Raw genomic sequence first — 25,992 nt, forward strand, 5'->3', positions numbered from 1 at the left:
TTGATAAAGGGAAGCAAATGCTCCTGGATCCTAATCGTCCTATTTCTCTGTGTTTCTCTGTACTTTCAGTTTTCTGTAACAAAATGGATTTTTCATCAAACAACTCTTGATGTTATGCTGCCACGGCTCTTACTTCATTTCATCACACGTTCTCATCTGGGGAGCAGCTCTGAGGTTGACTTTGCACTGGGTCATGAAGTGAATGTAAAAGCCTCAGCAGCCTTTGTCAATCACCTCTAGCATAAAATACAACAGATACAGCAAAGTCATTTCATGCAGCACGCCATCACCTCTGACTAGTAGCTGACCCTCCTACAACCTGTTGTGTCCTTACTTGGCTGGTTGCTCATACTTATTTGTTCATGGGAGAGGTTTGAGGTTTTGCTTGTTTGTGTTTTGAAATAGCCTTAATGGGCTCAAAATCGCTGGATAAACAACGTAGGTCTCAAACGCACCATGCTCCTGCCATGTCTTCTAAAAGCTGGGATTGCAGGAGGATACCACTACATCTGGCACACAAAACTGTTCTTTTAACACATTTCTGATGCATGTCCATGCACAGCAGAAAGGAGTATGGTGATGAAATAAAACTGCTAGTCAAGGAGAAGGATCCACGTGTGGCCGAGCCATTGTCTGCCCACAAGGGCACATGTTTTACTGTGATTAGCCTTCAGCCAAAGTCGTGTACTTGGAACCTAAAGGCTATAAAAGAGACTAGTTTAATTGCCCTTAATTGTCACTACCACGTAGTAGGCAATAATGCCAGAAAAGGAACCCTAATGTCTATAATTCACAACAACGTAAAGGACAGCTGCATGTGCCACACTGATCCTATCCAGCTGCTTTTGAGCAGAGTTTGAACTAGAGGCAGGAAACAATCCTAAAGGAAACCAAAAGAGAAAAGTAATGTTAGTAATGGTATTATTTCATTTATTTATATAGTTATTTATTCACTTTACATACCATCACAGCTCCCCCCACTCCTCCCAGTCCCCCCTTACATAGCCCCTCCCCTCATCCTCCCCTTTTCTTCACCTCTGAGAAGGGGAAGGTCTCCACTGAGTACCAACCTTTCCTGACACCTCAAGTAACTGTAGGACCAGGTACTTCCTCTCCCACTGAGACCAAATAAGACAGCTTGGTCAGGAAACCAGGATTCACAGGCAGGCAACAGAGTCAATTAAGTCTCTCCTTCAGTTGTTGGGGGACCTGCATAGGGACCAAGCTTCATATCTGTTCCATATGTGTGGGGGACCTAGGTTCAAGCTCTTGTATACTCTTTCGTTGGTGATTCAATCACTGGGAGCACCAATGGGTCTAGGTTAGTTGGCTTTGTTAGTCTTCTGGAAAAATCTATCTCTGCCTGGCTCCCCAATCCTTCCCCCAACTCTTCCACAAGACTTCCCAAGTTCCATCCAATATTTAGCTGTAGGTCTCAGCATCCATTTCAGACAGTTGCTGGGTGGAGCCTCTCAGGGCACAGTTATAATAGGCTTCTGTCTGCAAGCATATTATCATTATCATTAATAGTGTATCATTAATAGTATTATCATTAATAGTGTCAGATTCTTGCCCATGTGATGGGTATCAAGTTGGGCCAATTATTAGTGGGCTATTCCTTCAGTCTCTGCTCTATCTTTGTCCCTGTATATCTTGTAGGCAGGACACATTTTATATTGAAGACTTTGTGGGTAGGTAATGTCCTTATCCATCTACTGGGAGTCCTGCTGGGCTACAGGAGGTGGCCACTTCAGACTACATATCCCCTACTACCAGGAGTCTCAGCTAGAGTCACCCTTGTAGACTCTCTGGGGCCTCCCCAATCCCAGGTCTATGACACATCCTAGACCTTTCCATCCACTCTCTTGGCCCTCTTTCTCACACACACCACATAGGGTGATAATATTCCTCTCAAGAGACGTAGACTCCACCAACTAACTACCTAACAAAACCCCAAGTGATAGGAAGTCCCTTAAATTGTTAGTCAGGGGAGTCTAAGAGACTTACCACACAATATAGGCTACTGCCATTTCCCTTGGATGCTTCACAAAACTTGAAGGTAAGACCCCATTGCTAAAAATATGAAACACTTTGAACACAAGACTTGGAAGAACTGAGCTGGAACTGACCTGGAAGCTTCTTCCCTAAAAACTAGATCTTATATTATCTGATGATTCTATGTAAACTGCCAAGGAGATGAGGAGCTTTAGACAGTTGATGGCTGGTAAAAGAGGGAGAATAAATTTTCTCCAGGGAGATAGATTATCTACTCTCAAGCGGCCAGCCCTAAGTACATAAACATATGACCCACTAACTGGATTCAGTGGGTTAAATGTGTTACAGTAACAATGCTATAAAAGGCCATGGAATTGAATTAAGAAGCAGAGGAGGGCACCTTGGAAGAGTTAGAGGAGGGGGTAGAAGTGATATAAATACAGTATGCATGTATAAAGGTCTCAAAGAACAAAAGTAAATACATTTTTTAAAGTCTACAGGGAAACTTCTTGGCAGAAATGGTATCAAAGCTTCTATAGAAAGAGCTGATCATCCTGTAGTCCCTAAAAGTGACTGACTTTACTGTTTTCAAAAGAGAATAGGAAGCCCTTAGATTTATGAAATAGTTTTATACTTGCTTTCATTTAATTTTAGGTTTATCTATTTTATGTGTATGAGTGTATGTCCACAAGCATGTGTGGTGCCGGTCCTGGATAGTTTTATGTCATTTATGTATCTATACCCTGACACAAGCTGGAGTTCTCAGAAAGAAGGTAACTTCAACTGATAAAATGATTACATAAAATCTAGTTATAGGAAGAGAGCTGACCACCCAGGAGTGCAGACATACTGAGACTGCAGGACAGAGTGCCACCCCTGCACACCCCTGCCCACATCCCTGCTCCAAGGGGAAACTGCACAGTGCCTCTGGACACAGGGATATAGGAACAGAGAGCCGCCGGTACCCGCAGTTCTGGTCTGCGACCAGGACTGAACTGAACCGGCAAAACAGCTCCCTGCACCCAAATCCCATGGGGGAGAGAATTGGACCCTCAGAAGTGTGGATACTTCTGAGAAGTTAGAGGAGACTGCCTTCTGCTCGCAGTCCAGACCCAAGAGAGAATCATATAGTGCCAACTGTGCCTGCTGGGTGCAAAGACCTAAGAGCAATGAGGGACAGGACCCTTTGATTCCTGCCCACTCCTGGGGCTGGAAGAGAGCCTCCAGAAGCGCTGACACACATGAAATCAGAGCACCTCTTCTCAGGAAAGACTGAAAGAAAACAGGAAAACAGTTCTACAGGAATGCTGGCACAGAGGCATAGAGCAGGCTCAAGTAACTCTCAGAAACAGCAAGACAAGCAAACACAGAGACAACCCAATGGCTAGAGGGAAGTGCAGGAATGTAAGCAACAGAAACCAAGACTACTTGGCATCATCAGAGCCTAGTTCTCCCACCAAATAAAATACAGGATATCCAAACACAACAGAAGAGCAAGATTTAGATTTAAAATCACATTTTTTGATAATGATGGAGGACTTTAAGAAAGACATAAAGAACTTCCTTAAAGAAATGCAGGAAACTTCCTGGTTGCTGCCGCCACAGAGAGCTCGTGGGCAGCACCCCGCAAGCGAACTTGAGCCTCAGGACCACAGGTAAGACCAACTTTTCTGCTGCAAGAGACCTGCCTGGTGAACTCGGGACACACAGAGGCATAATTCCTCTAGGACCGGGCACTTCCTGTATTTACCGGGAGTCCCAACCCGCGGGTCCCGGCCCGCAGCAGCTCTCTGCTCCCAGACCCCGTGGGAGAGAGACCTCAAAGCCTGGTCAGGTGGGCACTCCTGAGTCTACAGATGGAAGAGACCACCAACACTGCCCACCCCTGCCCACATCACTGGCCCAAGAGGAAACTGTACAAGGCCTCTGGGTTCCCGTGGAGGAGGGCCCAAGAGCAGCAGGACCTCTGCGTCTGAGACACCACCAGAACCTGAAGGGATCTACCAGATAAACAGTTCTCTGCACCCAAATCCCATGGGAGGGAGAGCTAAACCTTCAGAGAGGCAGACACGCCTGGGAAACCAGAAGAGACTGCACTCTGCACACATCTCGGACGCCAGAGGAAAACACCAAATACCATCTGGAACCCTGGTGCACGGAAGCTCCCGGAAACGGGGGCGCAGATCTTCCTGGCTGCTGCCGCCACAGAGAGCTCGTGGGCAGCACCCCGCGAGCGAACTTGGGCCTCCAGACCACAGATAAGAACAACTTTTCTGCTGCAAGTGACCTGCCTGGTGAACTCAAGACACAGGCCCACAGGAACAGCTGAAGACCTGTAGAGAGGAAAAACTACACGCCCGAAAGCAGAACACTCTGTCCCCATAACTGGCTGAAAGAAAACAGGAAAACAGGTCTACAGCACTCCTGACACACAGGCTTATAGGACAGTCTAGCCACTGTCAGAAATAGCAGAACAAAGTAACACTAGAGATAATCTAATGGTGAGAGGTAAGCGAAGGAACACAAGCAACAGAAACCAAGACTACATGGCACCATCGGAGCCCAATTCTCCCATCAAAACAAACGTGGAATATCCAAACACACCAGAAAAGCAAGATCTAGTTTCAAAATCATATTTGATCATGATGCTGGAGGACTTCAAGAAAGACGTGAAGAACTCCCTTAGAGAAACACAGGAAAACATTAATAAACAAGTAGAAGCCTACAGAGAGGAATCGCAAAAATCCCTGAAAGAATTCCAGGAAAACACAAACAGTTGAATGAATTAAAAATGGAAATAGAAGCAATCAAGAAAGAACACATGGAAACAACCCTGGATATAGAAAACCAAAAGAAGAGACAAGGAGCGGTAGATACAAGCTTTACCAACAGAATACAAGAGATGGAAGAGAGAATCTCAGGAGCAGAGGTTTCCATAAAAATCATTGACTCAACTGTCAAAGATAATGTAAAGCGGAAAAAGCTACTGGTCCAAAACATACAGGAAATCCAGGACTCAATGAGAAGATCAAACCTAAGGATAATAGGTATAGAAGAGAGTGAAGACTCCCAGTTCAAAGGACCAGTAAATATCTTCAACAAAATCATAGAAGAAAACTTCCCTAACCTAAAAAAAGAGATACCCATAGGCATACAAGAAGCCTACAGAACTCCAAATAGATTGGACCAGAAAAGAAACACCTCCCGTCACATAATAGTCAAAACACCAAACGCACAAAATAAAGAAAGAGTATTAAAAGCAGTAAGGGAAAAAGGTCAAGTAACATATAAAGGCAGACCTATCAGAATCACACCAAACTTTTCGCAGAAACTATGAAGGCCAGAAGATCCTGGACTGATGTCATACAGACCCTAAGAGAACACAAATGCCAGCCCAGGTTACTGTATCCAGCAAAACTCTCAATTAACATAGATGGAGAAACCAAGATATTCCATGACAAAACCAAATTTACACAATATCTTTCTACAAATCCAGCACTACAAAGGATAATAAAGGGTAAAGCCCAACATAAGGAGGCAAGCTATACCCTAGAAGAAGCAAGAAACTAATCGTCTTGGCAACAAAACAAAGAGAAGAAAGCACACAAACATACCTCACATCCAAATATGAATATAATGGGAAGCAATAATCACTATTCCTTAATATCTCTCAACATCAATGGCCTCAACTCCCCAATAAAAAGACATAGATTAACAAACTGGATACTCAACGAGGACCCTGCATTCTGCTGCCTACAGGAAACACACCTCAGAGACAAAGACAGACACTACCTCACAGTGAAAGGCTGGAAAACAACTTTCCAAGCAAATGGTCAGAAGAAGCAAGCTGGAGTAGCCATTCTAATATCAAATAAAATCAATTTTCAACTAAAAGTCATCAAAAAAGATAAGGAAGGACACTTCATATTCATCAAAGGAAAAATCCACCGAGATGAACTCTCAATCCTAAATATCTATGCCCCAAATACAAGGGCACCTACATATGTAAAAGAAACCTTACTAAAGCTCAAAACACACATTGCACCTCACACAATAATAGTGGGAGATTTCAACACCCCACTCTCATCAATGGACATATCATGGAAACAGAAATTAAACAGAGACGTAGACAGACTAAGAGAAGTCATGAGCCAAATGGACTTAACAGATATTTATAGAACATTCTATCCTAAAGCAAAAGGATATACCTTCTTCTCAGCTCCTCATGGTACTTTCTCCAAAATTGACCATATAATTGGTCAAAAAACAGGCCTCAACAGGTACAGAAAGGTAGAAATAATCCCATGCGTGCTATCGGACCACCACGGCCTAAAACTGGTCTTCAATAACAATAAGGGAAGAATGCCCACATATACGTGGAAGTTGAACAATGCTCTACTCAATGATAACCTGGTCAAGGAAGAAGTAAGGAAAGAAATTAAAGACTTTTTAGAATTTAATGAAAATGAAGGTACAACATACCCAAACTTATGGGACACAATGAAAGCTGTGCTAAGAGGAAAACTCATAGCGCTGAGTGCCTGCAGAAAGAAACAGGAAAGAGCATATGTCAGCAGCTTGACAGCACACCTAAAAGCTCTAGAACAAAAAGAAGCAAATACACCCAGGAGGAGCAGAAGGCAGGAAATAATCAAACTCAGAGCTGAAATCAACCAAGTAGAAACAAAAAGGACCATAGAAAGAATCAACAGAACCAAAAGTTGGTTCTTTGAGAAAATCAACAAGATAGATAAACCCTTAGCCAGACTATCGAGAGGACACAGAGAGTGTGTCCAAATTAACAAAATCAGAAAAGAAAAGGGAGACATAACTACAGATTCAGAGGAAATTCAAAAAATCATCAGATCTTACTATAAAAGCCTATATTCAACAAAACTTGAAAATCTGCAGGAAATGGACAATTTCCTAGACAGATACCAGGTACTGAAGTTAAATCAGGAACAGATAAACCAGTTAAACAACCCCATAACTCCTAAGGAAATAGAAGCAGTCATTAAAGGTCTCCCAACCAAAAAGAGCCCAGGTCCAGACGGGTTTAGTGCAGAATTCTATCAGACCTTCATAGAAGACCTCGTATCAATATTATCCAAACTATTCCTCAAAATTGAAACAGATGGAGCACTACCGAATTCCTTCTATGAAGCCACAATTACTCTTATACCTAAACCACACAAAGACCCAACAAGGAAAGAGAACTTCAGACCAATTTCCCTTATGAATATCGACGCAAAAATCCTCAATAAAATTCTGGCAAACTGAATCCAAGAGCACATCAGAACAATCATCCACCATGATCAAATAGGCTTCATCCCAGTCATGCAGGGATGGTTTAATATACGGAAAACCATCAACGTGATCCATTATATAAACAAACTGAAAGAACAAAACCACATGATCATTTCATTAGATGCTGAGACAGCATTTGACAAAATTCAACACCCCTTCATGATAAAAGTCCTAGAAAGAATAGGAATTCAAGGCCCATACCTAAACATAGTAAAAGCCATATACAGCAAACCAGTTGCTAACATCTAACTAAATGCAGAGAAACTTGAAGCAATCCCACTACAATCAGGGACTAGACAAGGCTGCCCACTCTCTCCCTACTTATTTAATATTCAATATAGTACTTGAATTAATAGCCAGAGCAATCAGAGAGTGAAAGGAGGTCAAAGGGATAAAAATTGGGAAGGAAGAAGACAAAATAACACTGTTTGCAGATGATATGATAGTGTACTTAAGTGACCCCAAAAGTTCCACCAGAGAACTACTTAACCTGATAAACAACTTCAGCAAAGTGTCAAAGTACAAAATTACCTCAAACAAATGAGTAGTAGGCTTCCTCTACTCAAAGAATAAACAGGCTGAGAAAGAAATCAGGGAAATGACACCCTTCACAATAGTCCCAAATAATATAAAATATCTTGGTGTGACTTTAACCAAGCAAGTGAAAGATCTGTATGACAAGAACTTCAAATCTCTGAAGAGAGAAATTGAAGAATATCTCAGAAGACGGAAAGATCTTCCATGCTCATGGATTGGCAAGATTAATATAGTAAAGATGGCCATTTTGCCAAAAGCAATCTACAGATTCAATGCAATCCCCATGAAAATTCCTACTCAATTCTTTATAGAGATAGAAACAGCAATTTGCAAATTCATTTGGAATAACAAAAAACCCAGGATAGCTAAAACTATATTCAACAATAAAAGAACTTCTGGGGGAATCACCATCCCTGACTTCAAGCAGTATTGCAGAGCAATAGTCATAAAAACTGTGTAGTATTGTTACAGAGACAGGCAAATAGATCAGTGGAACAGAACAGAAAACCCAGAAATAAACCCACACATCTATGGTCACTTGATCTTTGACAAAGGAGCTAAAACCATCCAATGACAGAAAGATAGCATTTTCAACAAATGGTGCTGGTTCAACTGGAGGTCAGCATGTAGAAGAATCCAGATCGATCCATGCTTTTCACCCTGTACAAAGCTTAAGTCCAAGTGGATCAAGGACCTCCACATCAAACCAGATACACTCAAACTAATAGAAGAAAAAGTGGGGAAGAGTATCGAACACATGGGCACTGGAGAAAATTTCCTGAATAAAAAAACAATGGCTTATGTTCTAAGATCAGGAATCGACAAATGGGATCTCATAAAACTGCAAAGCTTCTGTAAGGCAAAGGACACTGTTGTTAGGACAAACAGATTGGGAAAAGATCTTTAAGAATCCTACATCTGATAGAGGGCTAATATCCAGAATACACAAGAACTCAAGAAGTTAGACGGCAGGGAGACAAATAACCCTATTTAAAAATGGGGTTCAGAGCTAAACAAAGAATTCACAGCTGAGGAATGCCGAACACCTAAAGAAATGTTCAACATATTTAGTCATAAGGGGAATACAAATCAAAACAACCCTGAGATTTCACCTCATACCAGTGAGAATGGCTAAGATCAAAAACTCAGGTGACAGCAAATGCTGGCGAGGAAGTGGAGAAAGAGGAACACTCCTCCATTGTTGGTGGGATTGAAGACTGGTACAGCCATTCTGGAAATCAGTCTGGAGGTTCCTCAGAAAATTGGACATTGCACTACCTGAGGACCCAGCTATACCTCTCTTGGGCATATACCCAAAAGATGCCCCAACATATAACAAAGGCACATGCTCCACTATGTTCATAGCAGCCTTATTTATAATAGCCAGAAGCTGGAAAGAACCCAGATGCCCTTCAACAGAGGAATGGATACAGAAAATGTGGTACATCTACACAATGGAATATTACTCAGCTATCAAAAACAATGCCTTTATGAAATTCATAGGCAAATGGATGGAACTGGAAAATATCATCCTGAGTGAGCTAACCCAATCACAGAAAAACACACATGGTATGCACTCATTGATAAGTGGATATTAGCCCAAATGCTTGAATTACCCTAGATGCAAAGAACACACTAAAATCAAGAAGGATGACCAAAATGCGAATGCTTCACTCCTTCTTTAAAAGGGGAACAAGAATACCCTTGGGAGGGAATAGGGAGGCAAAGTTTAGAACAGAGGCAGAAGGAACACCCATTCAGAGCCTGCCCCACATGTGGCCCATACATATACAGCCACCCAATTAGACAAGATGGATGAAGCAAAGGAGTGCAGGCCGATAGGAACCAGATGTAGATCGCTCCTGAGAGACACAGCCAGAATACAGCAAACAAATAGGTGAATGCCAGCTGCAAACCACTGAACTGAGAACGGGACCCCCGTGGAAGGAATCAGAGAAAGGACTAAAAGAGCTTGAAGGGGCTTGAGACCCCATGTAAACAACAATGCCAACCAACCAGAGCTTCCAGGGACTAAGCCACTACCCAAAGACTATACATGGACTGACCCTGGGCTCCAACCTCATAGGTAGCAATGAATATCCTAGTAAGAGCACCAGTGGAAGGGGAAGCCCTTAGCCCTGCCAAGACTGAACCCCACTGAACGTGATTGTTGGGGGAAGGGTGGTAATGGAGGGAGGATGGGGAGGGGAACACCAATATAGAAGGGGAGTGAGAGGGGTTGGGGGATGTTGGCCGGGAAACCAGGAAAGGAATAACAATCGAAATGTAAATAAGAAATACTCAAGTTAATAAAGATTAAAAAAAAAGAAATGCCCAAGTTAATAAAGATAGAGGAAAAAATATGGACAGCACTGGATAAATGTAGAAAACCCAGATTATCATTAATTAAAAAAAAGAAATATATCTAATAAATTTTTTTAAAAAGATGTAGTTATAGGGCATTTTCCTAATTACCAGTTAATGGGCCCAGCCCATTGTGCCATCCCTAGGCTAGTGGTCCTGTGTTCTACAAGAAAGCAGATGGAGCAAACCATCATAGCCAGTCCAGTAAGCAGCACTCCAAATGGCTTCTGCATCAACCCCTGCTCCAAGTTTCTGCCTTGCCTAGATTTCTATCCTGATTTCCTTTGCTGAGGACTGTGCTATAGAAGCATAAGTTGAATAATCCCTTTCCTCCCCAAGTTTCTTTGCTCATGTGTTTCGTTACAGCAATAGTAACCCTAGCTAAGACTATTGGTACCCATTGAGAGAAGCGGGTATTGGGTACCTGTAATTGAAATCACAGATGGTTGTGAGCCACCACAAGGGTGCTAGGGTCCAAACCCAGGTCCTTTGCAAGAGCAGTCATCTCTCTAGTCCCCTTTTGCTGTCTTCTCAAGCAGTGCTCTCAGCACTTACTAAGCAAAATGATAATCTCATTTCTTTTATTTTGGATGGATCTTGCTATGTGGCCCAAGCTGGTCTCGTCCACTCAGTGTGGTTGAAAGTGTTATCATTTAAAGCATTCACCAGCATACACTATCATTAATTTTTAATGTTTAAGAAATAGTTTTCTCCGTTGTCCTGTGGAGAGCTTAGAAAACTTGAAGAGTACCAGAGCCAGGTTAGCTTGTGCTCTGACAGACAGTGCCTGTTTTCCTCATGAAAGTGCCAGTGCAAAAGTTCTGAGGGATCTAGTCGGATGAGGCCTCAAGAATAGAAACTTTTTTCCCTGTGGGACTGTAATCTCTGTCACATGATAGGGCTGGGTAGCTTAAGCTTCTAATAACATCCATGTAGTAAAAGTTGGGGAAAGAGAAACTATGAATAATAAATTTTATTTTTATATTGATTAAAAAAAAAGAAATAGTTTTCTTTGGCTTACTGTTGTTTTTGGCTTGAATGAATAGGAAAAAAATTTAAAAATTCTACAGAAGTTAAATTAAACCAAGATGAAACACTTTGCCATAGCTAGTTTGTTGACTTTTAAAAAGTATTATTACATTTTTTTTATTTGGGGGTAATATATGTGGAAGTCAAAAGACAATTTCTGGGAGTCTCCTTCTAGCATGTGGGCTCTAGCTATCAAACTCAGGTTATCAAACAGGTACCTTTACCCATTAAGCCACTGAACAGGCCCATTAATTTAAATGTGTGCGTGTACAAGTGTATGTGAGTTCATCATGTGGGTTCTGATTATTGATGATTAAAGCCAATCAACATTGCTTAATACCTCAGATAACAGATCCTCAATTCTATCTCAGTACATAACTATCTATATTTACTTCCTCCCTGGAGCTCTGGTTTTTCACTATATTTCAAGTTCCTCTCTTTTATCTTTCTTTTCTGAATCTCATAGTTCTCTCAGTCCACTGAGACATAAATGGCAACTGCCACTTCTGCCTTATTCTTTTGCCCTAAACAAGTTCCCCAGTAAAACTCAAGTCAAGCATCAGAGAAGCACCAGACACAAAGAAAACCGAAGGAATGGAACCAGGGACTGGGCTTCATGTTGCCTAGATCTACTTATACAAAAGTGAGTTCACCAAATTGTTCCAGTATATCATTATCTCTCTAGACACCGAAAACACAAAATAAACTCACCTCTTAGGTCTTCAAGTTTGCTTGATGCTCTTAATCACATTGCTCTGGTAATGAAATTACACCTTCTGTTTTCTAGAAGGTATATTCTTCAAGTCAAGGAAAAAATAACACCACTTCTCTCTGCTCCCATTTGCACAGCTAAAGAAACTTCATACCTCAAATTAGAATCCATTTAAATCAAAGGTTTAAAAGTAAAAGAATAAGGAATATAGTTGATAACACTATCATTATAAATATTAAACAGGCTGGCTCATGAGAAAGTAATGAAGAATAACACATATAAATGCATTTATTTATTCAGAGATGGTTGACAAAAACTCAACCAAGACTTTTCCCATTGCACAGTAGAACAGAAACTCAGAGAACAATACCCAATGGTGAGAGAGAGAGAGAAAGAGAGAGAGAGAGAGAGAGAGAGAGAGAGAGAGAGAGAACGAACAGAAGGCAGGCAAAGTTAAGCCTTTAGCAAGGGGCTCCTGTTCAAGGTTCTATCAAGAACAGAACCCAACAAGAAAGCAAATACGGTTATTACCAGGAAACCATAGAAAGATGATATACAGAACACATGTGCAGGACTTATCTTCCCACCAGAAATAAAGACTTTTCCCCATGAAAGTAAAAAAAATTTTATGTGTTATGATTTGAATCTGAACTATCTCCACAGGTTCAAATGTTCAACACTTGGTCCTTAGCTGGTGGCCATAGGTTAATGGCCTGGTTAAGCAAAGTAGGTCACGAAGGCATGTTCTTTTTTTTTTAAATTTAGAGAATACTTTATTAGTTTTTGTAATCAAACCCACGTAGATAAGACCTTACATATTTAATACAGTGTGTTACCCCTGTACAAATGGAAAAAACTTAAGTTCAACATTTCTAGACCAATATGGCTGTTAATTTCTGTACAGTGCCAACTCAACACAGTAAACGGGGATACTTTTTTCCAAAGTTGACAGCACAGCTAAAGTTTCAAAAAATTCAAATTATATATCTGTATATATATATATTTATATTTATATAAAAAGACCAATAATAGCAGTGTGTTATGCATCAACAGCAGCAACAGCTTTTTCAGGTTCTGCAGTCATCTGAACAAAACTGTAGAGACATCCAGCACACTCCATTAAAAAAAAAAAAGTAAAAAAACAAAACCGGAGAAAACAGCACAGTTCTGTTACTCTTGTGGTACCTGGCACCATTTTTTTTTAAATTAGCTTCTCAATCATCATCTGGAAAGAAAACATTCTGAGCAACATCATTAAAAACAGCTCTGATAAAGCACGGTCACTACTACGTATCATAAAGCAGGTACAAGCTATTTTACATCCACAGAGGTATGATACAGTACTGTCCTACATCTATAATACTAGAGGATACAATTTAAAAGGCATTATTTGAGACTTGATTCTACTTTTCCAGCAGAGGGCCCAAAGGGTGGTGTGACACAGCTTTGTAAAGAAACATACTCTAGACAGGATTTCCTTTCACTAGTGGCACAGTTCTAAGGATTCATTCTCTCCATGAATGTCAGCTAAAACCGTTATTAAAAAAATGAAATATCCCTAGAACAAAACCGTATAACCACCGGATTCACATGAAGATGACCTAGTGGAGACAAGCTGGACCTCACCTTACCAACAAGCTATCAAATCTGTTATGTTTAAACAGTGAGACCTCCAAGGAAGGAGATGCCAAGTAGTGCTTCAAAGCTTCGGACCACAATCAAACACAGCATCCTTTTCAGAAGCTCATCTGAATATGCTCAAGGATGCTGACATCAACATTTAATCATCTCCTCACTCATCCAGGAAGAAGGGGAGATCAGTTACTACTGTACTTTATTGTGTTCAACCAAATCACCATGTTACAAAAATAGCAAGCTCGAAGGCATGTTCTTAAAGGCACTATCTTTTTTTTAACTTTGTGATTATATTTATGTACAGAAAACTTAAGTGTACATTTAACCCAGCTCAGTGGCGAGTTCTTTAGCCTTTGCCTTTTCCAGCTTGGCAATGCGAGCCACAACTTAGAACCCAGGACTTTGCCTGCCCAGTGGCGGTGGATCTCGTCATATCTGCCATTATAATTGGTCCTAACAGCTTCCACCAGCTTAGCCAGAGCACCCTTGTCTTCTGAGTTAACCTGTGTGAAGGCAACAGTGGTGCATGTCCTCCTGTGGACCAGGCGCCCCAGCCTGGCCTTTCCCTTGATGATGCAGTAGGGCACCCCCATCTTTCGACACAGGGCAGGCAGAAAAACCACCAGCTCAATGGGGTCTACATCATGGGCAATCACCACCAGCTGAGCCTTCTTGTTCTCCACCAAAGTGGTGACTGTGTTGACCCCTGCTCGGAGGACAGGTGGTCTCTTAGTTGGGACGTCCCCTTTGCCAGCAGCTTTCTTCTCAGCACGGGCCAGCAGCCTTTGCTTCTTCTCCTGCTTTGTCTCTGGCCTGTACTTGTGGGCAAGCTTAAGCAGCTGAGTCGCTGTTTGCCTGTCCAGGGCCTGGGTGAACTGGTTGATGGCAGGAGGTACTTTGAGCCACTTATAGAGGATGGCTCTTTGCCACTGCAGCCTGATGTAGCGGGGCCATTTGACGAAGCGCGTGATATCTCTTTTGGGCTGGATGTCCTGCCCAATGCCGAAGTTCTTAGGTCTTTTCTCAAACAAAGGATTGACCACCTTTTTGGCCTCTTGTTTCTTGACCACGGCGGGGGCTGCGGCCACCTTCTTCCCCTTGGCCTTCTTTCCTTTGGGCATCTTGCTCGGCTGGAGGAGAGAGTAAAGGCACTATCTTGCTTCTGGCCACTTCTTTCTGTATGCATCTTGTCCACCAGGAGTAAATCTCCTCCTCCTCCACATATTTCCATTACGGTGGTGCTCTGCTGCCCAAGTGTGTGAGCTGAGAACCCATGACCCAAACCCTCTCAAACCATGAATTAAAAGAAACCCTTCCTCCCTTAGTTGTTTGTCCATAGCAAATGCAAAAATAACAAGCATAAGGGCCAGCAAGATAGTTCAGCAGCTAATTGTGCATGTCACCAAAGCTGATGACCTGAGTTTAATCCCCAGAACCTATGTGGTCAAAGGAGACAACCAGAAACCAGGAGTTGTCCTCTACTGCTACATATAAGCTATGACATTAATCTTTTTAAGTCACAGAAAAGTAATATGAAAGAAGTGGGTTTGCTGCTATGACTGAATGTGACTATATGGTTTATAAGTCTTTAGAACTGATTTTTAGCGTGAATTTAGAAAAATTTGAAGAAGAATGCTGGAAAAAGTTGGGAATGTTATGAATAAATCTTAATGGGTGATTTTGGGGAAGCTCACAACAGTAAAATACTGACAGGAAGGCAGAGAATAAGGATTGTGCCCATGAACTACAGGCTGTTCTTCTGATAAACTGAGAAGGTAGACAGTAAGGATTGTGCCCATGAACTACAGGCTGTTTTTGTGACAACTGACAAGGAAGACAAATAAGGACTGTATCCATGGACTACAGGCAGTTATTGTGAGATAATACCACTAAAGACCATGTGGATGTCCCTGGTCTGGGCTGTCACCTGGGAGTATATTGATGTCCAAAGGCTGTGCAGAGCTGGCCCCACACCTCACTGGTTGCAGCACTCAGGAGAGCAAGCCTTGTACCTTGTCTAGGTAGCACAGTATAACTGTCCTTGGGGGCAGGGCACAGATGAATAGGCTCCAAGGCATTAGTAAGGAAGAACGTCCAGCCACTGGTCTGTATGTGATGTAGGCATATGGGGAAGAGATTCACTTCCCACCTTGCCCCTTGCCATCTGCACAGGATGAGAGAGCTGACCCTGCCCCTAACTGGCTGCAGCACTCAGGAGAGTGGGCCCTACACCTCATCTGGGCAGCACAGTAGAGTCTGCCCTGAGGATGTGCGAGCAGGAAAGCTTGTCTAGCCCCTTGCTGGCTGTAGCATTTTGTGAGCTAACTGGAGCCGCCCTGGTGGTGTGGGTGTGGAAGAACTGGTGGGCTATCCAACTTAGCTACAATTCAGGTTCAGATCTAGCACTTTGAGTTGGCCCACTTCAATGTCTAACTCATTATGGGCTGCTGGAGTATGTGAAGGAGGCAGTCTTGCAGATCCAAAGTGGCAGGGTCTCTATAACAAAGGGCTACAACAAGGTATCTATGAGGAGCCCCAGTAAAAACCCTGTATTGACATTGTAGCAGAATCTAGAGACCTCAAACCAGACTAATGACACATCCTTGAGTTGGCAGTCCTGGGTTCTACAAGAAAGCAGGCTGAGCAAGCCATGAGGAGCAAGCCAGTAAGCGGTACCCCTCCATGACCTCTGCATCAGCTCCTACCTCCAGGTTCCTGTCCTGACTTCCTTTTATGATGAACCACAACAAGAAAGTGTAAGCCAAATAATCCTTTCTTCCCCAAGTTGCTTTGGTCATAGTGTATCATCATATCAATAGCAACCCTAACTGAGACAAGCAGCAAGTAAGTACTCGTGATACATTAAACTTGTTCTCAAGCCCTAAAACGTTGAGAACTCTTAAGAGATTGACTAAATATGTTTGCATTATGAGATGGCCATGAGCATTTGGGTCCAGTACAGAATGCTGTAGTTTGAATATGAAATATCTCCCACAGACTCACATGTTGAACACTTGGTCCTCATCTGGTAGTGCTATTTTAGGGGGCACTGGAAACTTTAAGATATGGCACTGAGTTGGAGAAGTAGTTGACAATTTAGGGTGTGCTCTTTCCTGTGCCATAGCATTCTCCTGATTCCATCCTCTCTATCTTTTCTTCTCCTCCCCTTCTCCTCCCCTTCTTCCTTACCCTTCTCTTCTTTCTCCTCCCACTCCTGCTGCTCCTTGCCTCTGTGATGTTCTGCCCAAGCACATAGGACCAAATGACCAAGTATATAACCTTATGAAATGGTGAGCTAAAATAAACTTCTTCTTTCACATTGTTCATAACTGTCACAGTGATGAAAAGGGATACAGAATGTCACAACAGGATACGTTATAAATGACTAATTTAATATTGTCAAGTTTTTTTGAATCTGCTAGCTTGAATCATTATTGTTTTGTCATCTTTGAATTTCTTTTAATTTTAACATGTATCTAAAGGTACTTCAGATGTATTGTATATTTATAAACAACAATAATCGTATACAGGATTTGCCAAGCATTACTGAGGTTAAATGTAGCACTTGGCTTATTAGAACAGGCCTTTTGGTGATCTAGGCCCTGAATTTGAAACCTATTTCATGTTTTTTGTTTTTGTTTTATTTTTCTGTATGGTACTAGGGTTTATCTTGCCTCTCTACAATTCGGGTTCTTATTCTATAAAATGGACAAAGGTAATTAAAGTTTTTCCACTGGAGTCCAGAAAAGGTTGGTCCATATGAATATCCACAAATGTTAATACACTGCTGAAGTGGAAACTTAAGGGTTCTTTGTTGGTCGATTGTGCTGAATGAGGTTCTGCTAAAGCAAGCACACAAAAGGACACATGATGAAGGGTTCTTGGCAAACAACACATATGTATTGGTCTATCTTACATTTCATAGTTGGGACTGCATTTGTTGGGACTCCATAGAAAGAAATGCACCAAAAAAACTTCTGGTGATATGTTGCAGTTTCTTGCTGCTTCCACAGATTCTGCTGATTGGCAGAGTGATGTCAGTTGAGACAGATGAATGTGCTGAGGCAAGACCCATGGAGGACATGTGATATTTAGAGGGAGTATAAATAGAACGTGATGGACAGTGACAGAGGCTGAGCAAAGCTTGCTTATACAGGTAGCTGTGCAATGCTTGTTGGTCTTGAGTCTTTGCTGATCTTAGTTTTGCTGAGAGAGGCACAGCAGAGAACTTCTCCTGGAGTTCTTCTGTGTCCCTTCTGCTGACTAGTGCTGAGGCTGAGGCCTGGCTGTCTCTGCTAGGTAGTACCACTGCTGGTGATTTGTGTTTGCTATTCTGACTTGAACAAACTGGACTACTTGTGTATCCATGAAGTGATTGCGAGTGGATTGAGCTGCCTCTGCAAACCTGTAAACTGAACTGCTGACTTCCAGACAACACAGACAGGAGTTGCTCCAAAGAATCATTTCTAAACATATCCCCTTCCCCCGTGTCTTCTTTTCCACTACCTCTGCTGGGTGGTGGGCTAAAAGGGAGGTTAAAGCATTTAAGGACCATCATTTAAAAGTTAAGATTTGAAAAAAATAAAGTTATACACAGCTCATTTCCTCTTATAGGATCTTCAATTCCTGTGTTTTTCTTGGTCCTCAATGAAGCAATCCAAGTGGCAGATTTTCCTATGGGCCTCAACCAAAATTGGGCCTTCAAATATTCCAAAATACTAATTAAGATATTTAGATTATAGCCTAAACACTGACAGAAATTAGTCCCAGCTTTGAACCAATTACTTAAAACACCAATGTGAATTGGTGTTTCTATAAGCATACCCCCCTCATTGTAGACAAGCCACAGCAGAGGATTCTGAGTCTAATCATCCACTATGGGAAACAGCTGCTGTATGTGAATAACTTCCTCTAACTTGAGGCTGGGAATGATGACCCTGGAGCTTAGTCTTTCTTTGTCTGAATTCCAAGATTTCCTGTCTTAAGATTGATTGTCTGGAGCAGTGTCCTACAGGAACTCTACTGTCATCTCTTGTAGGTACTCCTGACATGAATTTGAACAGACAGAAGATATGCTACCACCATAATACAGTGAGGTCAGTATGTGTTAACCTCATTTGAAATAAGGAAACACATTGAAGAAGGTTCTGTTGCCTGTCCAAGTTAACTAAGTTCAAATCCAGGTCTTTCTGACTCAGACCCACACGTGTTCTTACTCACAGTGCCAAGCTAACCTCCCACCACTTATCTAGTCTGTAGCATTTTGAAAATGACAGGATTATCTTAGATCAGTGAGCATTTATTCCTCTTGTTTTCTCTGCTTTTTAACCTTTCAAAATTTTCCCCAATATGTCTGAAAGCTACTAATTCAAAATAGAAATTAGGCCACAACATACTATCAAGAGAGAGGATGGGGGGGGCAGACTCGCCCGTTTGGAGCCACAAGGAGGGAGTGGATTCCCAGTAACCGACAAGAAGAGACATTTCTTAGGACAGATCTCACTGCTAAATACAACTATTCTCTAGAACTCACCCAACAAAAATATCTGTCTTTATATCTTTCTGGCCAGAACCAGATCATATGCCCTGGTTCTAGATAAGAATATCACTAACTCTGGTTAGGAATACTGGCAAAGGACAATGGATTCACCTGAGTAGTTTAAGACAATCCAGTTTCTCTCTGGTAGCTGGTAATTTCCAACCAAACAAATCTGGCTTCTCTTAAGAGGATTAGATGGGTGATAACAGTCCCGTTGCCTTCCACTAGCCTCCCTCTTCTTGATTTATCATATACATTTGCAACAAACACTACCAACAGAATGCAGGAAGTGTGGCTCTCCTTAGAACATCTCCTACCACTCACACCCTGTACTCAATACTGAATACATCTCAAAAAACAAACAAAGTTGCCAGTTATAGATCCTTTACTGAACATTCCATAACATGGAGACAAATAAGTAGAGACTTTCAGCACATGGCTCTCCAATAAACCTTCAGATTTCTTTTCCTGATTCAACTCCTTCACCCTTCCTCCACAAAAATGGCCCTGATTAATCTGCCCTTGCCATCAGCTCACTCTGCCCATCCATCCAAGCAAAGGCCCAGAGCACTTCATAGATCTGTAGCAAAATACTCCCTCAAGCAAAGCAGCTAAAATTATCGTCTGATACCATATATGTTGATAAGTAGGAAAACCAAAGACGGAAATAGATACTGAAGTAGCCATTTCCAATAGGGAATACTGCAAGAGGACAGTTGAATGCTATACCTTTGGATAGGCCACCATCTTGAAGTCACTCAATAGATAAATAACATTGATAAATAAAAGCCTTTATAGAGGCTCTGAGATTGAAAGGGGGAGAGAGAAAAAGGGGAGAAGAGAGAGTGTAAAGATGGGCAGGAGGCGTGGGAGAGAGACCTCACCGCCTGATCAAGTGGGCACTCCTGAGGCTGCAGAGCGGAGGAGACCACCAACACTGCCCACCCCTGCCCACATCCCTGGCCCAAGAGGCAACTGTATAAGGCCTCTGGGTTCCCATAGGGGAGGGCCCGGGAGCGGCAGGACCCCTGCGTCTGAGACACTGCCGGAACCTGAAGGAAACAGACCGGATAAACTGTTCTCTGCACCCAAATCCCGTGGGAGGGAGAGCTGAACCTTCAGACAGGCGGACACGCCTGGGAAACCAGAAGAGACTGCACTCTGTGCACATCCAGGCGCCAGAGGAAAACACCAAACGTCATCTGAAACCCTGGTGCACAGATTTTCCCGGTTGCTGCCACAGCAGAGAGGACTTAGGCAGTACCCCACGAGCAAACTTGAGCCTTGGAACCACAGGTAGGACCAACTTTTCCCCTGCAAGAAACCTGCCTGGTGAACTCAAGACACAGGCCCACAGGAACAGCTGAAGACCTGTAGAGAGGAAAAACTACACGCCCGAAAGCAGAACACTCTGTCCCCATAACTGGCTGAAAGAAAACAGGAAAACAGGTCTACAGCACTCCTGACACACAGGTTATAGGACAGTCTAGCCACTGTCAGAAATAGCAGAACAAAGTAACACTAGAGATAATCTGATGGCGAGAGGCAAGCGCAGGAACCCAAGCAACAGAAACCAAGACTACATGGCATCATCGGAGCCCAATTCTCCCACCAAAGCAAACACGGAATATCCAAACACACCAGAAAAGCAGGACCTAGTTTCAAAATCATATTTGATCATGATGCTGGAGGACTTCAAGAAAGACATAAAGAACTCCCTTAGAGAACAAGTAGAAGCCTACAGAGAGGAATCGCAAAAATCCCTGAAAGAATTCCAGGAAAACACAATCAAACAGTTGAAGGAATTAAAAATGGAAATAGAAGCAATCAAGAAAGAACACATGGAAACAACCCTGGACATAGAAAATCAAAAGAAAAGACAAGGAGCTGTAGATACAAGCTTCACCAACAGAATTCAAGAGATGGAAGAGAGAATCTCAGGAGCAGAAGATTCCATAGAAATCATTGACTCAACTGTCAAAGATAATGTAAAGCGGAAAAAGCTACTGGTCCAAAACATACAGGAAATCCAGGACTCAATGAGAAGATCAAACCTAAGGATAATAGGTATAGAAGAGAGTGAAGACTCCCAGTTCAAAGGACCAGTAAATATCTTCAACAAAATCATAGAAGAAAACTTCCCTAACCTAAAAAAAGAGATACCCATAGGCATACAAGAAGCCTACAGAACTCCAAATAGATTGGACCAGAAAAGAAACACCTCCCGTCACATAATTGTCAAAACACCAAACGCACAAAATAAAGAAAGAATATTAAAAGCAGTAAGGAAAAAGGTCAAGTAACGTATAAAGGCAGACCTATCAGAATCACACCAGACTTTTCGCAGAAACTATGAAGGCCAGAAGATCCTGGACTGATGTCATACAGACCCTAAGAGAACACAAATGCCAGCCCAGGTTACTGTATCCTGCAAAACTCTCAATTAACATAGATGGAGAAACCAAGATATTCCATGACAAAACCAAATTTACACAATATCTTTCTACAAGTCCAGCACTACAAAGGATAATAAAGGGTAAAGCCCAACATAAGGAGGCAAGCTATACCCTAGAAGCAAGAAACTAATCATCTTGGCAACAAAACAAAGAGAATGAAAGCACACAAACATAACCTCACTTCCAAATATGAATATAACGGGAAGCAATAATCACTATTCCTTAATATCTCTCAATATCAATGGCCTCAACTCCCCAATAAAAAGACATAGATTAACAAACTGGATACGCAACGAGGACCCTGCATTCTGCTGCCTACAGGAAACACACCTCAGAGACAAAGACAGACATTACCTCAGAGTGAAAGGCTGGAAAACAATTTTCCAAGCAAATGGTCAGAAGAAGCAAGCTGGAGTAGCCATTCTAATATCAAATAAAATCAATTTTCAACTAAAAGTCATCAAAAAAGATAAGGAAGGACACTTCATATTCATCAAAGGAAAAATCCACCAAGATGAACTCTCAATCCTAAATATCTATGCCCCAAATAAAAGGGCACCTACATATGTAAAAGAAACCTTACTAAAGCTCAAAACACACATTGCACCTCACACAATAATAGTGGGAGATTTCAACACCCCACTCTCATCAATGGACAGATCATGGAAACAGAAATTAAACAGAGATGTAGACAGACTAAGAGAAGTCATGAGCCAAATGGACTTAACGGATATTTACAGAACATTCTATCCTAAAGCAAAAGGATATACCTTCTTCTCAGCTCCTCATGGTACTTTCTCCAAAATTGACCATATAATTGGTCAAAAAACAGGCCTCAACAGGTACAGAAAACTAGAAATAATCCCATGCGTGCTATCGGACCACCACGGCCTAAAACTGGTCTTCAATAACAATAAGGGAAGAATGCCCACATATACGTGGAAATTGAACAATGCTCTACTCAATGATAACCTGGTCAAGGAAGAAATAAAGAAAGAAATTAAAAACTTTTTAGAATTTAATGAAAATGAAGGTACAACATACCCAAACTTATGGGACACAATGAAAGCTGTGCTAAGAGGAAAACTCATAGCGCTGAGTGCCTGCAGAAAGAAACAGGAAAGAGCATATGTCAGCAGCTTGACAGCACACCTAAAAGCTCTAGAACAAAAAGAAGCAAATACACCCAGGAGGAGTAGAAGGCAAGAAATAATCAAACTCAGAGCTGAAATCAACCAAGTAGAAACAAAAAGGACCATAGAAAGAATCAACAGAACCAAAAGTTGGTTCTTTGAGAAAATCAACAAGATAGATAAACCCTTAGCCAGACTAACGAGAGGACACAGAGAGTGCGTCCAAATTAACAAAATCAGAAATGAAAAGGGAGACATAACTACAGATTCAGAGGAAATTCAAAAAATCATCAGATCTTACTATAAAAACTTATATTCAACAAAACTTGAAAATCTTCAGGAAATGGACAATTTCCTAGACAGATACCAGGTATCGAAGTTAAATCAGGAACAGATAAACCAGTTAAACAACCCCATAACTCCTAAGGAAATAGAAGCAGTCATTAAAGGTCTCCCAACCAAAAAGAGCCCAGGTCCAGACGGGTTTAGTGCAGAATTCTATCAAACCTTCATAGAAGACCTTATACCGATAGTATCCAAACTATTCCACAAAATTGAAACAGATGGAGCCCTACCGAATTCCTTCTATGAAGCCACAATTACTCTTATACCTAAACCACACAAAGACCCAACAAAGAAAGAGAACTTCAGACCAATTTCCCTTATGAATATCGACGCAAAAATACTCAATAAAATTCTGGCAAACCGAATTCAAGAGCACATCAAAACAATCATCCACCATGATCAAGTAGGCTTCATCCCAGGCATGCAGGGATGGTTTAATATACGGAAAACCATCAACGTGATCCATCATATAAACAAACTGAAAGAACAGAACCACAGGATCATTTCATTAGATGCTGAGAAAGCATTTGACAAAATTCAACACCCCTTCATGATAAAAGTCCTGGAAAGAATAGGAATTCAAGGCCCATACCTAAACATAGTAAAAGCCATATACAGCAAACCAGTTGCTAACATTAAACTAAATGGAGAGAAACTTGAAGCAATCCCACTAAAATCAGGTACTAGACAAGGCTACCCACTCTCTCCCTACTTATTCAATATAGTTCTTGAAGTTCTAGCCAGAGCAATCAGACAACAAAAGGAGATCAAGGGGATACAGATCGGAAAAGAAGAGGTCAAAATATCACTATTTGCAGATGACATGATAGTATATTTAAGTGATCCCAAAAGTTCCACCAGAGAACTACTAAAGCTGATAAACAACTTCAGCAAAGTGGCTGGGTATAAAATTAACTCAAATAAATCAGTTGCCTTCCTCTATACAAAAGAGAAACAAGCCGAGAAAGAAATTAGGGAAACGACACCCTTCATAATAGACCCAAATAATATAAAGTACCTCGGTGTGACTTTAACCAAGCAAGTAAAAGATCTGTACAATAAGAACTTCAAGACACTGAGGAAAGAAATTGAAGAAGACCTCAGAAGATGGAAAGATCTCCCATGCTCATGGATTGGCAGGATTAATATAGTAAAAATGGCCATTTTACCAAAAGCAATCTACAGATTCAATGCAATCCCCATCAAAATACCAATCCAATTCTTCAAAGAGTTAGACAGAACAATTTGCAAATTCATCTGGAATAACAAAAAACCCAGGATAGCTAAAGCTATCCTCAACAATAAGAGGACTTCAGGGGGAATCACTATCCCTGAACTCAAGCAGTATTACAGAGCAATAGTGATAAAAACTGCATGGTATTGGTACAGAGACAGACAGATAGACCAATGGAATAGAATTGAAGACCCAGAAATGAACCCACACACCTATGGTCACTTGATTTTTGACAAAGGAGCCAAAACCATCCAATGGAAAAAAGATAGCATTTTCAGCAAATGGTGCTGGTTCAACTGGAGGGCAACATGTAGAAGAATGCAGATCGATCCATGCTTATCACCCTGTACAAAGCTTAAGTCCAAGTGGATCAAGGACCTCCACATCAAACCAGACACACTCAAACTAATAGAAGAAAAACTAGGGAAGCATCTGGAACACATGGGCACTGGAAAAAATTTCCTGAACAAAACACCAATGGCTTATGCTCTAAGATCAAGAATCGACAAATGGGATCTCATAAAACTGCAAAGCTTCTGTAAGGCAAAGGACACTGTGGTTAGGACAAAACGACAACCAACAGATTGGGAAAAGATCTTTACCAATCCTATAACAGATAGAGGCCTTATATCCAAAATATACAAAGAACTCAAGAAGTTAGACCGCAGGGAAACAAATAACCCTATTAAAAAATGGGGTTCAGAGCTGAACAAAGAATTCACAGCTGAGGAATGCCGAATGGCTGAGAAACACCTAAAGAAATGTTCAACATCTTTAGTCATAAGGGAAATGCAAATCAAAACAACCCTGAGATTTCACCTCACACCAGTGAGAATGGCTAAGATCAAAAACTCAGGTGACAGCAGATGCTGGCGAGGATGTGGAGAAAGAGGAACACTCCTCCATTGTTGGTGGGATTGCAGACTGGTAAAACCATTCTGGAAATCAGTCTGGAGGTTCCTCAGAAAATTGGACATTGAACTACCTGAGGATCCAGCCATACCTCTCTTGGGCATATACCCAAAAGATGCCTCAACATATAAAAGAGACACGTGCTCCACTATGTTCATCGCAGCCTTATTTATAATAGCCAGAAACTGGAAAGAACCCAGATGCCCTTCAACAGAGGAATGGATACAGAAAATGTGGTACATCTACACAATGGAATATTACTCAGCTATCAAAAACAACGAGTTTATGAAATTCGTAGGCAAATGGTTGGAACTGGAAAATATCATCCTGAGTGAGCTAACCCACTCACAGAAAGACATACATGGTATGCACTCATTGATAAGTGGCTATTAGCCCAAATGCTTGAATTACCCTAGATCCCTAGAACAAAGGAAACTCAAGACGGATGATCAAAATGTGAATGCTTCACTCCTTCTTTAAATGAGGAAAAAGAATACCCTTGGCAGGGAAGGGAGAGGCAAAGATTAAAACAGAGACTGAAGGAACACCCATTCAGAGCCTGCCCCACAGGTGGCCCATACATATACAGCCACCCAATTAGACAAGATGGATGAAGCAAAGAAGTGCAGACCGACAGGAGCCGGATGTAGATCGCTCCTGAGAGACACAGCCAGAATTCAGCAAATACAGAGGCGAATGCCAGCAGCAAACCACTGAACTGAGAATAGGTCCCCCGTTGAAGGAATCAGAGAAAGAACTGGAAGAGCTTGAAGGTGCTCGAGACCCCAAAAGTA

General features: G+C 41.6%; 1 pseudogene; it reads right to left on the bottom strand.

Annotated features, from left to right (window-relative positions):
- Positions 1-13,900: 13,900 nt before the first annotated feature.
- On the bottom strand, positions 13,901-14,722 carry LOC134486583 (large ribosomal subunit protein eL8-like; annotated as a pseudogene).
- Between the last annotated feature and the right edge of the window lie 11,270 nt (positions 14,723-25,992).

The sequence above is a fragment of the Rattus norvegicus genome, chromosome 4 (assembly GCF_021556685.1).
Source record: "Rattus norvegicus strain SHRSP/BbbUtx chromosome 4, alternate assembly SHRSP_T2T, whole genome shotgun sequence".
Taxonomy (NCBI): Eukaryota; Metazoa; Chordata; class Mammalia; order Rodentia; family Muridae; genus Rattus; species Rattus norvegicus.